Source organism: Mytilus californianus, unplaced genomic scaffold (assembly GCF_021869535.1).
Source record: "Mytilus californianus isolate M0D057914Y unplaced genomic scaffold, xbMytCali1.0.p SCAF_4, whole genome shotgun sequence".
Lineage (NCBI taxonomy): Eukaryota > Metazoa > Mollusca > Bivalvia > Mytilida > Mytilidae > Mytilus > Mytilus californianus.
In genome coordinates, this window is record NW_026262690.1 from 80,083,897 (window position 1) to 80,100,048 (window position 16,152).

Genomic DNA, 16,152 nt, shown 5'->3' on the forward strand with positions numbered 1-16,152 from the left:
GTGATTGACTAACACCATTTTTTAAATATTTTGAAGCATAGTTTAATAGAATACCTTCTTTTAAGTTTTACTCATCATGCACATAGTAGTCATGTATATTCCAAAAAATGATCAAAGCCTCAAATAGCTGAGTTGTGCAAATTTTTGCTAAACAATGGAGAATGGTCTTTAATGAAATTTAAATATATGGAAATATAAAATGTAAAAATGGGGGCTGATGCTCAACCTCAATCGATTTGCAAACTCTCTGAAGTTCCAAAGATATGGGTAAAAAACAAAAATTGGTACCATCGTTTTAGTTGAAAAATAGTCTTCAAGAAAAATGGGGAAAAAATTATCAGAAAATTCCATAGTACCTAGTGCACAACTTAAATATTCGTGCAATCATTGTGTGAAGTTTCAAAGATCTAGATTTAAAACTGCAGGAGTTGATTACACAAAATTGTTGCAGTCTTTGTGAATTTTGGTAAAAATTTTCACAAATTTTGGAAAATGGGGGAAAATTCCTCAAGCAATTCCATACTAGCAGGTACACAACTTCAACATGTGTGCAATCTTTCTGTGAAGTTTGGTGGTACAAAAAACACTGAAATAAAAATATACAAAAATGATGCAAAATGGTACTACCAGTATTTAGTATGAAATCTTTAAATTTAGTAAAAAATATTGTAAACCCAAAAAAATGATAAAAATACTGATTCTTTATAATAAAAAATAGTTGTCAAAATTCAAATTACATGTGACACTTTAATAATTTTGTTTTTGAAACTATAATACTTGGAAGAAAAATAGTTCCAAAATTTCCAATTCAACAAGTAATGTTTTTTTTCCCAAATTAAGTTTGATAGCATATTGGTTTGTGGTATCAAAATTTGTTTTTCATAAGACTGTTTCAAATGATTTCTTTTGGAAAAGAAAGAAAAACACTGATATCTTGACATTCATAGAGATGGACTGACATGATCTAATTCTCGGTAACCACTGGTACCTTAACTGGATAACAGTCAAAAGAGAACCATCCGCAGTCAATATACAGACTTACAGGAAACAGCTCTTTTTGGCTATTGGGAGAGGAAACAAAACCAAGTAAAAACTTAAATAGGTTTTCTTTAACATCATTAAATGATAAAAAAAAAGCAATTATTGAAACCCCCATAGTCTGGAACAAGGTCCGATTTGAATTTTAAACTGCTTGGTTAATACAATTGATTGTATGCAATTCTTGAAAATTGTTGGTAGTCTTGGATAGGATCCCTGTTTAATGAAAGCAATTCAAGGACTACTATGAACTAATGGGAAACTACTTTGAACTAATGAGGCTAAATTAGGATCCACAATAAAAGTAAAGCACTCAGATTCATGTTGGATTGACCAGGAAACATTTTTTTGAAATAAAGTTTCAAAAAGGATCAAAGTCCAAAGTTTACAAATCTTGTCTACAAATCATGATGAGCAATTGTTAAATGCGATGAAAAAGTCAAATTAAAACAAGTTGTCAATTAATTATGTTCCAATAATTTTAAACAAAATAGTTACTATAAATTTTTAAATAGAACAAAATTACAATGATTTTAGAAAAATCTGATGCCAGATGGACAAAGACATAAAAAAAATAGCCTGTTCCCAAAAATCGTTTTTAGAAAATTGAATTTGATAATAAAATCAAAATTGAAGCAAGTTATCTCCCTTACTACATAGTACTGGTTTACAGCTGTGTAAATAAATAAATAAAAAAAAATTGCAACATTTGTATCTTGATGATGAAATTTGATTACAAGTATGTTGTAAGAAAAAAGAGAATAATGTGGATTCATTATTATTCCTGGGCTACTAATTTTTTGTGGATTCAGGTGAACCACAAATTTAAGTTTTTGACCAAATAAATTTCTAAAGGCTGTGAATTGAGATTTGGTCAAAATCATGAATTCAGCTAATTAAAGTAATCATCTTATGCATGAATGAAAGCATAGTGTATGAGGTGAAGGTTAAAAATTAACCCAAAGTTGACATATTTGAAGCAAAAAGATACTACTACTGTATGATATCAAGATTGATAACTTGAAATAACACTGGGAGATGATGATAGTTTCAGATGACCCAGAATGAAAGTTTGTTTGGACATTTGAAATTATTAATATAATATGTATTTATATTCTTCCATTTTGGTCAAAACATTGAGTGATAATATGTAAATAAGAGAGACACATTGGACTGTAATTGAATGTTACTTTTACTTCACGATTACCTTGTTAGCAATCAGTGCTTTGAATAAGCAATTACCCAGAAACAAATTTTAAGAATCTAAAAGTAAATATAACTTTTTTGATAATTTTTGACTATACTTGAATTTAATTTAGTATACGAAAATATGTTTTCTCCTTTTTTTTCACTTCCAATGCTTCATAATATGTCAAATACATTTTAGATTTGAATTTAAAATATTTGCTATAAACATAATTTTGAAAATGAGTAAAAGAATGACTATTGTACAGATTCAAAGTTCAAAGCAGATGTATACTCTAACATTGCTTTTTTTCAATCTTAATGACTGTAAAAATATCAAATGTTTCATTTCAGAATTACATATAAAGAATCCTTTGAATGATACACACCATATACAGAATACCGAAAAACCATAGAACCATCCAAAGACATAAATGAAACAAATGGAAGATACAACCAGACCCTACTGCAAGCTTTGACACCAAAAGGAATTACCGCAGTAACTATGTTACATGTTAGTAAAGACGCAGCGCTCAAAGCACAATGTATTTCTGAAATGATAATTTGATATTTGCTTAGTCTACAAAAAAAAACTTTCAAGATGAAAGATAAATGTTCTGCTGCAAAACTTTGAATGCACTTAACCATGAATTTAAATTATTGTGAAGTACTATGTAATTTAACAATCTGACAATCACGATGCATTGGAAATAGAAAATTTTTAAGAAAATTGTTTCATTAAAAATCGAAATTTAATTTTAATGATACTTTTTTTCACTGTAGTATAACAAACAAAACTGCATATTCTGAAAACCCCATTTTCACCTTAAAAAAGCACTGATAGAGCTAACAAGACTATGTTCTAAACTGTTTTAAAAATATCTGTCGATCATGATGGGATCAAATGAAAAGTCCGTTGTAAAGTAAATATAGAAAAATGTATTACAACCTGATAAACCACATTCCAAGTCATTGCAACTTTCACCATCTCTGCATAAATCACTTTTGATAATAAATTAACAAATTAAATAAGTGGGCATTCCGCCCTGGGTTAATCTTCAACCTCCATTTTTGCTTCCAAGTTTTTTGCATATTAACACATACCTAATTGAACTATAAAAATTACAAATCTTTTAAATTCGTTCAAGAAGAAAATTTAGTCCAATTGTAAATTTGTGGGGAATACTTTTTGTATGTTGGAATCAAATTAAACCAATCTTCCTGATTTTAAATTCATTAAATTTCCAGGTTTTAAAGTCACAAAATAATTTTAATTTATACATCAATATAAAATTCATGATTAGTTTCTTTTTTTGTCCAAATACTAAACTACATTGTACTCATGAACTGTGCACAAAAAATTGTTGTTCAACACAAACAAATTAAAACTTGATTGGTATTATAAGGAAATACATTTTGGTATGTTTTAAAATAAAATGAAACTTATTCAAGAACCCCCTGACAGAATGTACTATGTAGGAACTACTACTTATATATTTATTCAAACATATATTCATCTTGATTATTAATTATCAGAATAATGGTAAAAAATATTTTTGAAGAGAACTGTTAATTTATAACATGTTATACATAAAAAAGAACTCCTTTTAATAGGTGCTTATGTCCTTGCCAATCATGTATCAAATGACCATTTAACTTCTGTTGTAACTAATAAATAAAATGAAAACTTTTACAATTAAAAAATGCTCATCAATATATTTTAGAAACATCATTAAAAATTTTGATGGTGAATATTTAACATAATTATAAATGAAGACTTTTTCATATAATAATAACTAATTCAGAAATTAATGTGTGCATTTTCCAATCATCAAAAGTTGATAGACATTAAAATTACTGGAATAAAATTTTGATCTAAATATATATTTAAATAGAAATATAAAATTTAATTAATCTGAACCCGGTCATATTTTTCCAACTACTAAATACTTCACATAAATATAAAATATTGTCAAAATGTTTTCTGGGAATATTTGGCCATTGATTATTTTAAAACTTTCAATTCTAATCAACAATGTAGACTATTTGCAGTAATTCAAAATTAATTTGTGCATGTTAGATATACATGAATGACTTATCAGGGATTGGTGTCAGGATCTTGTAGAACAATTGGCTCAATTAGTTGAATACTGCTTCAGACTGGTATCAGAATTTAAATGAGTTACCTCCCCTTCATTGAGTTTTTTTTTTCTTTATCGTCATGCAAGATACCAGTGTTTTCATGCAGTAAGACTGAGTCGTCCTTAGTCATTTTTTAACTTGACTAATATGACAGTTACAAAAAATAAACAATATTTTCTGTAAAAAAAGGTTCATCAACTAAATTTTGGGAAAGTTTAAATGTAAAAATTCATTTAGGCAAACTTTTCTAATAACACTTTAAAAGTAGAGATTTATCATTTGTTAACTATAATTTAACCTTAACATTGAAAAATATATTTGAAAATTATGCGACATCTTTATCTTGTCACAAAGGTATTAACATTTAAAATTAAATAAATTCTTAAGGCAATGAATGAAAAAAAGCATTTAACTTGGTCAATTTGTAAATTTGTTAACATATCAAATGCTTACCCTTCTGCAGTACCTGAGTTCATCCCAAGCCTTAGCTGGGTTTGTGCTCCGTGTCTGAGATCATCCCTGGTCTTTGGCTGGGTTTGTGTTCTGTGCCTGAGATCATCCCTTGGCTTTGATTGGGTTTGTGCTCCGTGCCTGAGATCATCCCTGGTCTTTGGTTGTGTTGGTGTTGGACCAGTTTTAGTTTTCAGAGTAGTGTTTTGTAGACTTTTGTCTGTCATTTCTTTTGACTAATGGCTTGTCTGTCATTCTTCACCCCATGGCTTTAGATTGCTGCCATGTCCAACATGGTTATTTTTCAATTATCTTGATGTTCAACCAGCCTATACATGTAATGGTGTTTGATATCGTACCATAGTCTTTGTAGAATTTATAAAATCTTTAGAATGGTGTTGATACTTTATAAGGTATTTAAATTTATTTCTTCTGTGTTTTATCTCATTGACATTAATACCACATGATATTTCTTCAAGACAAGCATTTACACACATATGACATATAAAGACATTCATAAATAATACAATACCCTATACCTATACATCTCTGTAAAAACTCTGTAATGGAAACAAACAATAAAGATTAGTGATTTATTCGAGAAAATTCTTGTCACTTCAATCAAAGCAGTCTCTCTAACAAGCTTAGAGTAGATTTACCTTGTTACCATCGTATGGACTAGTAAATATCTGTGCTGTTATATCTATAACAAAAATAAATTTATAAATTAGTAGTGGGTTGGAGAACGTTGGTGTCACTTCCATCAAACAGGCCCTTTAACAAGTTCAGAGTAGAGTGATCTTGTTACTATTGTATAGAGTTACGGAAACTATATGCCACTCTTCCTGGTCTGCTACAACGGAGCTTTATTCAAGGTCTATGACTGAAACATCCTCTGGTCGGCATCTGTAACAAAAATAAATTTATAAATTAGTAGTGTGTCGGAGAACGTTGGTGTCACTTTCATCAAACAGGCCCTTTAACAAGCTCAGAGTAGAGTGATCTTGTTACTATTGTATAGAGTTACGGAAACTATATGCCACTCTTCCTGGTCTGCTACAACGGAGCCATATTCAAGGTCTATAACTGAAACATCCTCTTGGCTGCATCTGCAAAAATCAAAATTATAAATTAAACATCTGTGGGTGAACTCTGAAATGAAATATATATATAAACAACATTACACATGAAAATATATAAAATAAAATGGATCAACCAACCTTATTTTTGATTCTTTGAAGAAGCTTTTAAACCTTTAAAAAATCTTAACATATCAAATAAAATTATTAGTTTTTTACTTCACTTTTCCATGAAACTTTCAAGCTATATGACTGCTGTCAAAAATGAAATGGTGGCTCCTGTGTTTCCTTTTTTTTAATTTTGTGTTCCTAATTGTGACTCCCTTGTTTCATTTTTTCTTATTTTGTGTTCCTCATGGTGGCTCCCATGTTTCATTTCTTTATTTTGTGTTCCTAATTGTGGCTCCCTTGTTTATCTTTCTTATTTTGTGTTCCTCATGGTGGCTCCAGTGTTTCATTTTTTTATTTTTTGACATTCTTTTCTTTTTAATATCTGACCATGTTGAGCATATGTGCAACCATCTACTACTATGGGTCAATTTAAATGTTGCATACATACAGACCAAATAAGGTTGAATTATTGTATTTGAAAAAACACTAATATATCCTCAATGTTTTTGAGATAATTTAACCAAACTAGCTGCTGATAGCAAATTATTACTTTATTTCTCCTCTTTTAATTACTGTTTATAAAAAAAATGCTGTTATTTTTTGTCTAAATCATAGCGTATGCCCTTATTGATATTCTAAATGTATTTTTCAAACTTTTAAAAAAGCGAGTGGAAGCTAGCTAAAATACATAATATAATTAATTTTTGTAAAAATTCTTAATAAGAAAAAAGGTATCGGTCTTAAGTGTGTCTAACATATCAACCTCAAGCTTAGCTTTACAAATTTTTCAGATTCTTTAATGTATGTTGAGGAACAGTGACCACCATCTCCTTGTGAAAAAAGTATATTCAAGTGCACAAACCCTAAGCCTTGCTATCAACAGTAAAAAATGGTGAAAACTTTATAAAATATTGAAATCAAATACCCTTAACACTTAGAATAGGTTAAGTTGTGTTTTGATCAAACTCATTTATACTCTGAAGAAACTAAAGAAAAGTCTAGTCAAAGTCAGTCAGGTGTTTAGCAGTTATAAAGCACTGAACATTTCAATGCAACTAACAAACATATGGTTTTGTTGTGAGTCCTCGCTTTCAATAAATGTTAATGTTTGTTGGAAGTCTTTGTGTATCAGTCAATGTGCAGTGTTAGTGAAATAGTCTCGTCAGAGTAAAAATCGTTTAATGAAAGTTTTTCTTGAATTTGAACATTTTTAAAATCATAATAGTTATATGATGTGGGATACACCTTTGACATGTTAGTGTGCCGAAGTGGATCTCCATGCTGTGATGTTTTGTTAGAATAATGGCATCCTACATCATAACCTTATTTTTTTGGAAAAAAAAAATATTTTGTTGATGTAAGCATGGTAAAGGGTAATGTATTAGTCAATTCCTAGATTTCTTTATCTTAGTTATCAATTATGAATATCAAAGACACTAACAAAAGGAACATTTGAGAAAAGATGTATAGTTTCTTGTGAAAATAAAATTTTGTTTCAATCAAAAACCCAGAATTCTTGAAATACAATTGATAAAATAAGTAAAAATAAAAATAAAAATTCATTTCCCTGATATACTTTGAAATGGTGGAGAATATTTTATAATTGACATATTTGACACAACTTAGTAAAACATAGATTAAACGTTTATAAAGAAGGCAATCATTGCTTAACTTAAGAAAAGCATCATTTTCTATGCCAACAACAAATGGAAATAAAAGTTTGCCAGTCGGAATGAAATGATAACCTTGAAGTTTATCACAGATATAAGTAACCACAGAGTTTTCAAAATTTCAATCCATGTGGTCAAAATTATCTCCCATTGATTAATGGTAAAATTCATCATAGGAACTTCCATTCACTTGTAAAATTTGAAAATTACCAGAGCAACTGAAATAATCTTAAAAGTCCAAAGAGATAGTGTTAAATAAAATAATAAGAGTGACATTTTCGTTCTTGGAGTCAACTCATGGATTTTAAAACATTTTTGTTGTTCAATAGTTGCATCTGGTATTTTTTGGAATGAACATAAATTAGATAATTTAAAGTTTGAAGCCATTAAAAAACAAATTTCTGCATGAAATTTTGCATAGTTTGGTTTAGGCATTGCACAAGATCTCATATCAACAGGTCAAAAACTTTGAGCTTGTTTTCAGTAAATGCAAGAATTCTTTACTAAGGATAAGCTTTTAGATACACAAAAACTTGTTTAACCCAGCCATATGCTCATGTGCCTGTCAGAATTTGGTGTTCATATAAGTTCTTTATTAGTCTCTGTTCATTTTATTCACAACTCTTTTAGACTTGAAACAATTTACAACTTCACTTATTGTAGAAACATCAGTCTATTGTTGAAGACCTCTAGATGTCTTTGGTTATTTTTTTTCATTGGGTTGCTGCCTCATTATTGAAAACCCTGCATAATGAGTATCTAAGACAAAAATTATAGTATCCTGACACATTTATAACCAACAAAACAATACTCACCAAGTATAATTCTAGATGAGGTTCTTACCCGACTCTTTAGTAACTACAGAGATAGCTGTCATACTGTACACATTGCTTACTCTTCAAGGTCATTGAATACTGTTCTGCTCTCTGCTCATTTTTTGGGTCCTCTGAAATATCAGTTTTGTAAAAAATATTTGAAAGGATGGAAACTTAAAACTATATTATTAATAGTTCTTTTATTATAAAATGTTTATTCAATCAAAGACAGGCAAAAGTCATATGTTTTCTTTAGTACATCTCCTTTAATCAATGCCATATTTTATCTAATTTCTAATATATTTATCTCAACAAGAATACAAATATCCAACCAAATATTAATATTATCCTGTAAAATTTACCTGTAAAGCATTTCTTTGCATAAGTTTGATTAAGGTTATTGTTCCCTAATCTATGGCTGTTTATAACCTATGTTTTGGTCTTGATGGACAGTTGTCTCAATAGCAATCATACCTCATCTCATTATTAATACAGATATTATTTATACTGTCAAAACGAGTCATCTTTTCTTTCTTTCTGTTCAGATTTAGCTAAAAGAATTCAAAACAACATTTCTTAGAGAGACCTCTTACATCTGTTACTACCATACAAGAATACACAGTGAAACTTGTGTTTAAAAGACCACTTAAGGGAGAGCAAAAATTTACCCTTGTCTCATTAGACAGGTGTTCTTTTAATACAGGTTAAATCTACATGAAATGCACAACAGAGGGGCCTAAAATTAATGGTCTTATAAGTTTATATCACAGGTTTTTGCTTAATACAGGCAGTCTCTTAAGCAGGTTTGACTGTAATTCAATATTTGTCCACTCTTTCTCTTATGAACAACATATTTTTTCCTTCATATTTATGTGCCTTCTTAAAAGGCTTTGTCCTATAACAATATCAATTGCAAAAATGCTTTACCAAACTGCAGTTGGAATATACGTCTTCAAACTAATCAACTAGTAATGCAGTTACATTACCTTGAAAGGGGATGCATAAATTAGCATACTAATGTTCTAACCCAATTAAATGTTTGTTAACATAAAACACAAGCTTTTTTACCTGGGTCATTAATGCAGTGAATGAGTTGCAATCAGTGGCGGATCCAGACATTTTCATAAGTGGGGCCCACAGACTGCCTAAGAGGGGGCCCGCTCCAGTCATGTGTCAGTGATTCCCTAAATAATCAACCAATTTTTTCCCAAGAAAGGGGGGGCTCGGGCCCCTCCCCCCCCCCCTAAATCAGCTTCTGGCAATGCATGATGGAATACATTATCTTTACTATTTATCAAGAATGCATCTTTATACAGACATACAACTTTTCACAGCAACTTATGTTAAGGATAAAAAAACAAAGATTCAGACATTCTTTCACGAGACAGTTTAACATGAAAACTATGCAAAAGTTTCAGTCAATTGACCATGACTGAGGAAGTAGAGCTGTATAATCTCCATGAATATGAGAATTTCCAATGCTAACACAACTGCATACCAAATATCATAGACCAACTTCTGGTTGTTCCTCTTAAACTGACCTAACCACAAACTAATACAAATTGACACGGCTGGAAACAACATGCCTTAGTCTTGCCGCAATGATTTTTTTCAAGCCAAGACAAAAATGTTGAAAGCATATTAAAAGGACATAATTAAAGTTGTTCACAACATAAAACTTCTGCTTCAAATTGTATACAATGACAATGTAAATTATTTCCCTTTAATATTAGCAGATCAGTAACTACTTTACAAAACCTATCCAAATAATAAGTACACAATAACTTCCTTTTAGAAAACAAACCCAATATGTAAAGGCCTGAACAAAACAATCTTTCAACCTTATTACTACAAAATGTCAAGATAGAAGTCAAATGTTTTTAAACCAGTGTTCCTTATATTAAAGTAGGTGTTCAAATTTTTCCAATTTCATGACACACACAGTAAATTACTGGAATTGGATGGTAGAATATTTTTTGATTACACTACCCTTTCTTCACACTAACAACCTTTAAATTAATACAGTAATGAGCTTAAAAGCTTGATCAGTTCAAAATGCAATTGGGTAAAACATTTTAGCAATAGGTATTGTGAAAGGACAATGCCATTTGAATAAACAAAGTAATTTATCTTATACTTTGAAAAAGACATCCCTTTTAATGTTGAAAAATGATGATGGCAAATGTAAACTTATCAAAAGTAAATTTCAACCAATACATACCTTATAAATCATTTTAAATGCTGTAAAGCTTATGCACTCATTGATTGATGAACACACTGGCTGATTCTTTAATATTTGTTGTAGATACTATACAGCCTAGGTGTTAGGTCTTCTTTAAGTTTCTGTGGTTTTACAATTCATCTAAGTGAGAATGTTGTGGATACAGACTGGTAAATTCTCTGAAATACAAAATGCAATTTACTTTTATATAAAATTGAGAATGGAAATGGGGAATGAGACAACAACCCAACCAAACAACAGAAAACATGTCTAGTTCCTACTACGCCTTAAAACTTTTTCAGTTGCATAGGTTTTTTGGTAATCAATTACATTTGGTGTCTATTCTATCTATCTATATATTATAGTATTTCTGATATTAGACAAAAACACAATTAATTATCATTAAAGGGTAACTTACTCCAGTAAGGAGTTGTCAAATGATTTTAACCATGTTCACTAACTGTAGATCTTGTTAATTTTTGCTTATTTAAGTTTCTATCTATCCATCATAGTTTTTCAGATTTTAAGCAAAAACAATAGATTGGTAAAATTCGTCATTAAAGGGAAATAACTCCAATAAGGAGTCATCAAATGATTTTAACCATGTTCTCTTACTGTAGATCTTTTTAATTTTTGCTTATTTAAGTTTCTATCTATCCATCATAGTTTTTCAGATTTTAGGCAAAAACAGAAAAAATTGTTAAAAATCGTCATTAAAGGGAAATAACTCTTAATAAGAGGTGTTGTCTTACTATTTTGCAATTATGACTTATTTGTAGATCTTGTTGATCATTTTTGCTGTATAAAATATCTATCTATAATAATCTTCAAGAATAAAGGCATAAATGAAAAAAAAAATGGTAAAATTTATCATTTAAGGGCAATAACTTGTATAAGAAGTCATCAGACAGTTTTGATGTAACAAACAATAGGTAGATCTCATCATTCTGATTATTTCTGTCCTTTAATATATTCTCTATTTATAGAGATTTTCAAGATAGTGGACAAAACTTACATTTTACCCATATGTTCAATTTTTTAGCAGTGTCTGCCATGTTGGATGACAGGCGGGTCATCAGACACATTTTTTAAACTAAATATCCTAATGATGATTGTGGCTAAGTTTAGTTAAAGGAGTAGGTTCGATAAGGCCCTAAAATGGCCCCCTTTTTTAGCTCAAATTTCAAATTAGGATTCATTGACCAATATCACAATAAATCATGGCTAATACAGTGACTAGATAGGAAATAAACCTTTTTGTTGAAAATTTACGTACCTGCGTTTTATTCATGACATCACAAATAGTACTCATTTTGATTTTCCATGAAAAAATCAATGAAAATGGGTAAATTTTCATTGATTATTGGACAGGAAACATAGAGTGCATATGTCGACAAAAAAAGATCTTTTAATGTTTTTAAAGACATTATACATGTCTAACTACAGTATTTAGTTTGTCGACGCCTGCGCTCTATGTTTCCTGGTCCTAAATTTGGTTGAAATCCTGTCGATTTTGTCAAATTTCGCCAAAATCTCTTATCTTGACCTATTTGGGATGTAAAAATCAACGCTTTAGAATAAAACTTTGACATACATAGTTCTATTTAACTTTCTCACATGTCTTTAAGTCAACTTAAAACATTTTTTTATCTTTTAACATTGAACTTTATAATCTGGGCCAAATACGGCCCTTACTGAACTTACTCCTTTGGTCAAGTAGTTGCAGAGGAGAAGATTTTTGTATAAGTTAATAACCGACGGACACCAAGTGATGAGGAAAATACACTTGGCCCTTTGGGCCAGGTGAGCTAAAAACGAGTTTGAATAAGTTTTTTAAAAAAATTATTGACTATACCTGCATACACTGGTCTATCACTAGGAAAATCAATATAATGGAGTTGTTATACTGTCTGCATTCCTAAATGCATCTGAATACCAATTTAGATGGCTGTAAGTTCTGAAAAACTGAAATGAAACATTTAATATTAAAACAAGTTAATGAAAAATGTAATATAGGTTCAAAATAAATGAAGAAGGTGTCCCATGGACACATATGCCCTTGCTTGTAAATATAAGGCAAATTCTGCATTTTTTCAATTTACAAAAGGACACAACTCAAGAACGACATAAGTGATGCCACCAAGATTCAAACTTGATTTGTGTTTGGTGGTAATAAGCATTATGTATAAGTTGCAGAACATTTGGTTGAGGCAAACTAAAGTTATAGTGCGGAAACCACAAATTTAGCAATTTTTCCATTTATAAAGGGACATAACTCCAGAACAGTGAAAGTGACAACACCCAAATTCAAATTGATCTGAGTTTGGTGGTAAATAATCATTGTGTGTAAGTTCATAGCATATGGTTGAGGTAAAATAAAGTTTGATCGCAGAAACTGCAAATTTGCCAATTTTTCGATTTATAAAGAGACATAACATAACATAACATAATGCAAACTTAAGTAAGAGAACTGAATCTAATTTTGGAATGTAAGGATGGACAAGGGTAAAACTTAATGCCCCCTTCGTCGCAGCATAAAAATCTACTTACTGCGGGAAAGATGTCAATCTCACCTCAATATATTTCAATATTCATTTAGTCAAATAACCTTGCAATACAAGGTGTTCGACATAAACCCATCTGGTAGGTCGTGCTAAACTAGTTAAAAAATTGAATCAAATTCAATTTTTGAAACTGTTATGGTCCCTTAGACAAATACATGAATGTTACCTCCATTCCTCAATATGTTGTAGAGATTACTTAGATGTTATTCCATATCAAATTACATGGTTACAGGTTTATTGCTGCTACTTTTGTAAAACTTAGACACCTAGACATCATTTTGTTTCACATCCAACCTAATTATGTATGAAAAATTTGAAAATCATTCAATTCTTCAAGTTATTTTCGGAATTAAAAGTTTAAAATCCAAAACAAAACCACTTCAATTAAAGTAAACTATTGTTACTAAATAATACCTTAAATTCCTCATAAACCTTTAAACATATTTCATGTTCCTAAAATCTTCTAAGAAAAAAATGCAAGTCTTTGTCCAAGTAAAGATCAAACTAATTTGGAGCCAAATTCTAACCTTTTAATCACATGATCATACAGGTAATAAAATCTTTTCACTCACATCTACTCACTTCACACTTGAGTAACTGGCTGTGTAGAAAAATATTTTAACCTAACAAAGGTATTTCCCCTTTTATGTAACTGAATTTTGTTCAGATAATAAATCATTCTCCTAAAGGGAATAGGTTTAATCTTAGAACAATAAACCTTAAAACATGAGGCTCCAAGAACCTGCATTACTGTTGTAAACTAGTATATGATATTGGCCAAAGCATTTAAATAAGTATAACCACTGGTTAGCTTAGTTAAAAAAAGAAACACATACAAAATGAAATTTTCAAATTAAGTTTCAATACGCCTAGACATGATTTTGATGTAGACCCCATAAATTAATCTTTAAGAAGGTTGGATTTTTTTTTATATTGACAATATGACATATACTGTAAATTCAGAAATTATTGCGATGTTTTTATTATTGCGAAAAATGCTACAGGGTTATAATCGCAATAATTAAAACTCACACTTTGAAATTTTTTATATGAATTTAACATGATTTTTCTCAATATCGCAAAAATTAAAATCACATTTTTGTCTAAAATGACAAAATCGCAATAATAAACGCACGCAATAATTTCTGAATTTACAGTTAATAGATAAAAGAACAGACTTCCAATGTCTCCCGCCTTGCACATATTTTATCTATCCAAGGGCAATAACTAACAAAAATTTTATTTGTTTGTTCTTCAAAACTTTTTACAAATATCTTTGAGAAATGAAGGCTTGAGAGCAAATACAATGCAGTTTTCAATATAAGTTATATTTCAAAGGGGCATAACTCTTTTAACAATATTTGATTGGCGCTAATTTTCAAAATGTCCAAGGCAATGATGATATAAACCTATGATTTGAGTTTTCAAAAAAATCTGGCAAGAATTGTACACATGTAAGCGCTAACAATGCAATTTTCCATATAACTAATATTTCAAAGGGGCATAACTCTTTTAAAAATAATTGATTGGCGCTGATTTTTGAACTTGTCAGAGACACTACTGATATAAACCTATGATATACGTTTTACAAAAAATCTGGCAATGAGAGCACTAATAAGACAGAACGGACAGACGGACAGATGGACTGATGCCTGGTATTTCTATGTTCCCCACAACATGTTGCACAGGGACAATAACTCTGAATATGTCAATTCACCTCATTAACAAACAAACTGTCATTTTCAATTTAGTAATGATATTGGGCGATTTGAAACATATTGGATACACAGTACTAGTTATACTAAAAAGATAACTTTCATAAAATCATGTTTACTGACATCCTATTCAATGGACAACCTGGTTAAAAATAAAAAAAAAATAGAGTTTATCAATGTAAACCAAGTTCTAAGCAAGGAGGCTATTGATTATAACATCACCAGAAAACTTCTAGTAATGATTAACACAAATACCAACAAAGATATAGTTATTTTCCTTCAAATAGAAAAAAAAGTATCCAAAACAATCTGGCAACTATTTATAGAAAGACCTGTACATCATGTATAGTTTTATACATTGAATTTTTTTTTTTTTGGTCTGTGGGCAGCAAAGACGAAAATCTAACAAGTTTCAGTGAAAAAGTAATGACAGACAATATGTATTTGTACTTTTATATAACAGTTTTACAGATATTACTTTAACCAAAAAAAAGAGTTACTTTTCAATTGTTTTAGAATTACTAGTTATCCTACTGTATACAAAAAAAAATTTAACAAAAAAGGGGAGATCACTCTTTTGTGCAGATTAGAATTATAGCAGGAATATATATTAGATATACTGTTCCAAGATTCCTGTGAACGTAAATGCCTAACACTGACAGTGCTCTCACCAGAAATTTCAATCTCACTTTTGCATTGAAGACATCGTCTTACAGGATATTGCTGCTAAAATATACAGTGATAGGGTTTATTACATTGTAGTCAAATAATTGTTCTGATAGGATCACAGTAAAAAATAGTAACAAAAGGGTATATAGAGAGAACATTTGATATTTAGGCCCAAAACTACATTAAAAGTTGTATGCTTAGTTGGCAAGTATCTTTTTGAAGTTTTGATATGCATGTAACCTGATTCTTATAGACCTACTTATCAAAACTAGCAAATATTTAGGTTTCTCTCTTTCAGAATAAAAATGCTTCTATTCAATGTGTGCGAAATTCAATAATGATTTGCTAGATTTAAAATTAAAGATTCAAAATGATCACAGCCTCTTGACTATAACCATTATCTAGGTGCCAAGGAAAGAAAGAAACATAATATTTTTGGCATTTATATTATAAACAAATTATACAAGAAAAGATGTGTCAAATCCACCACCCC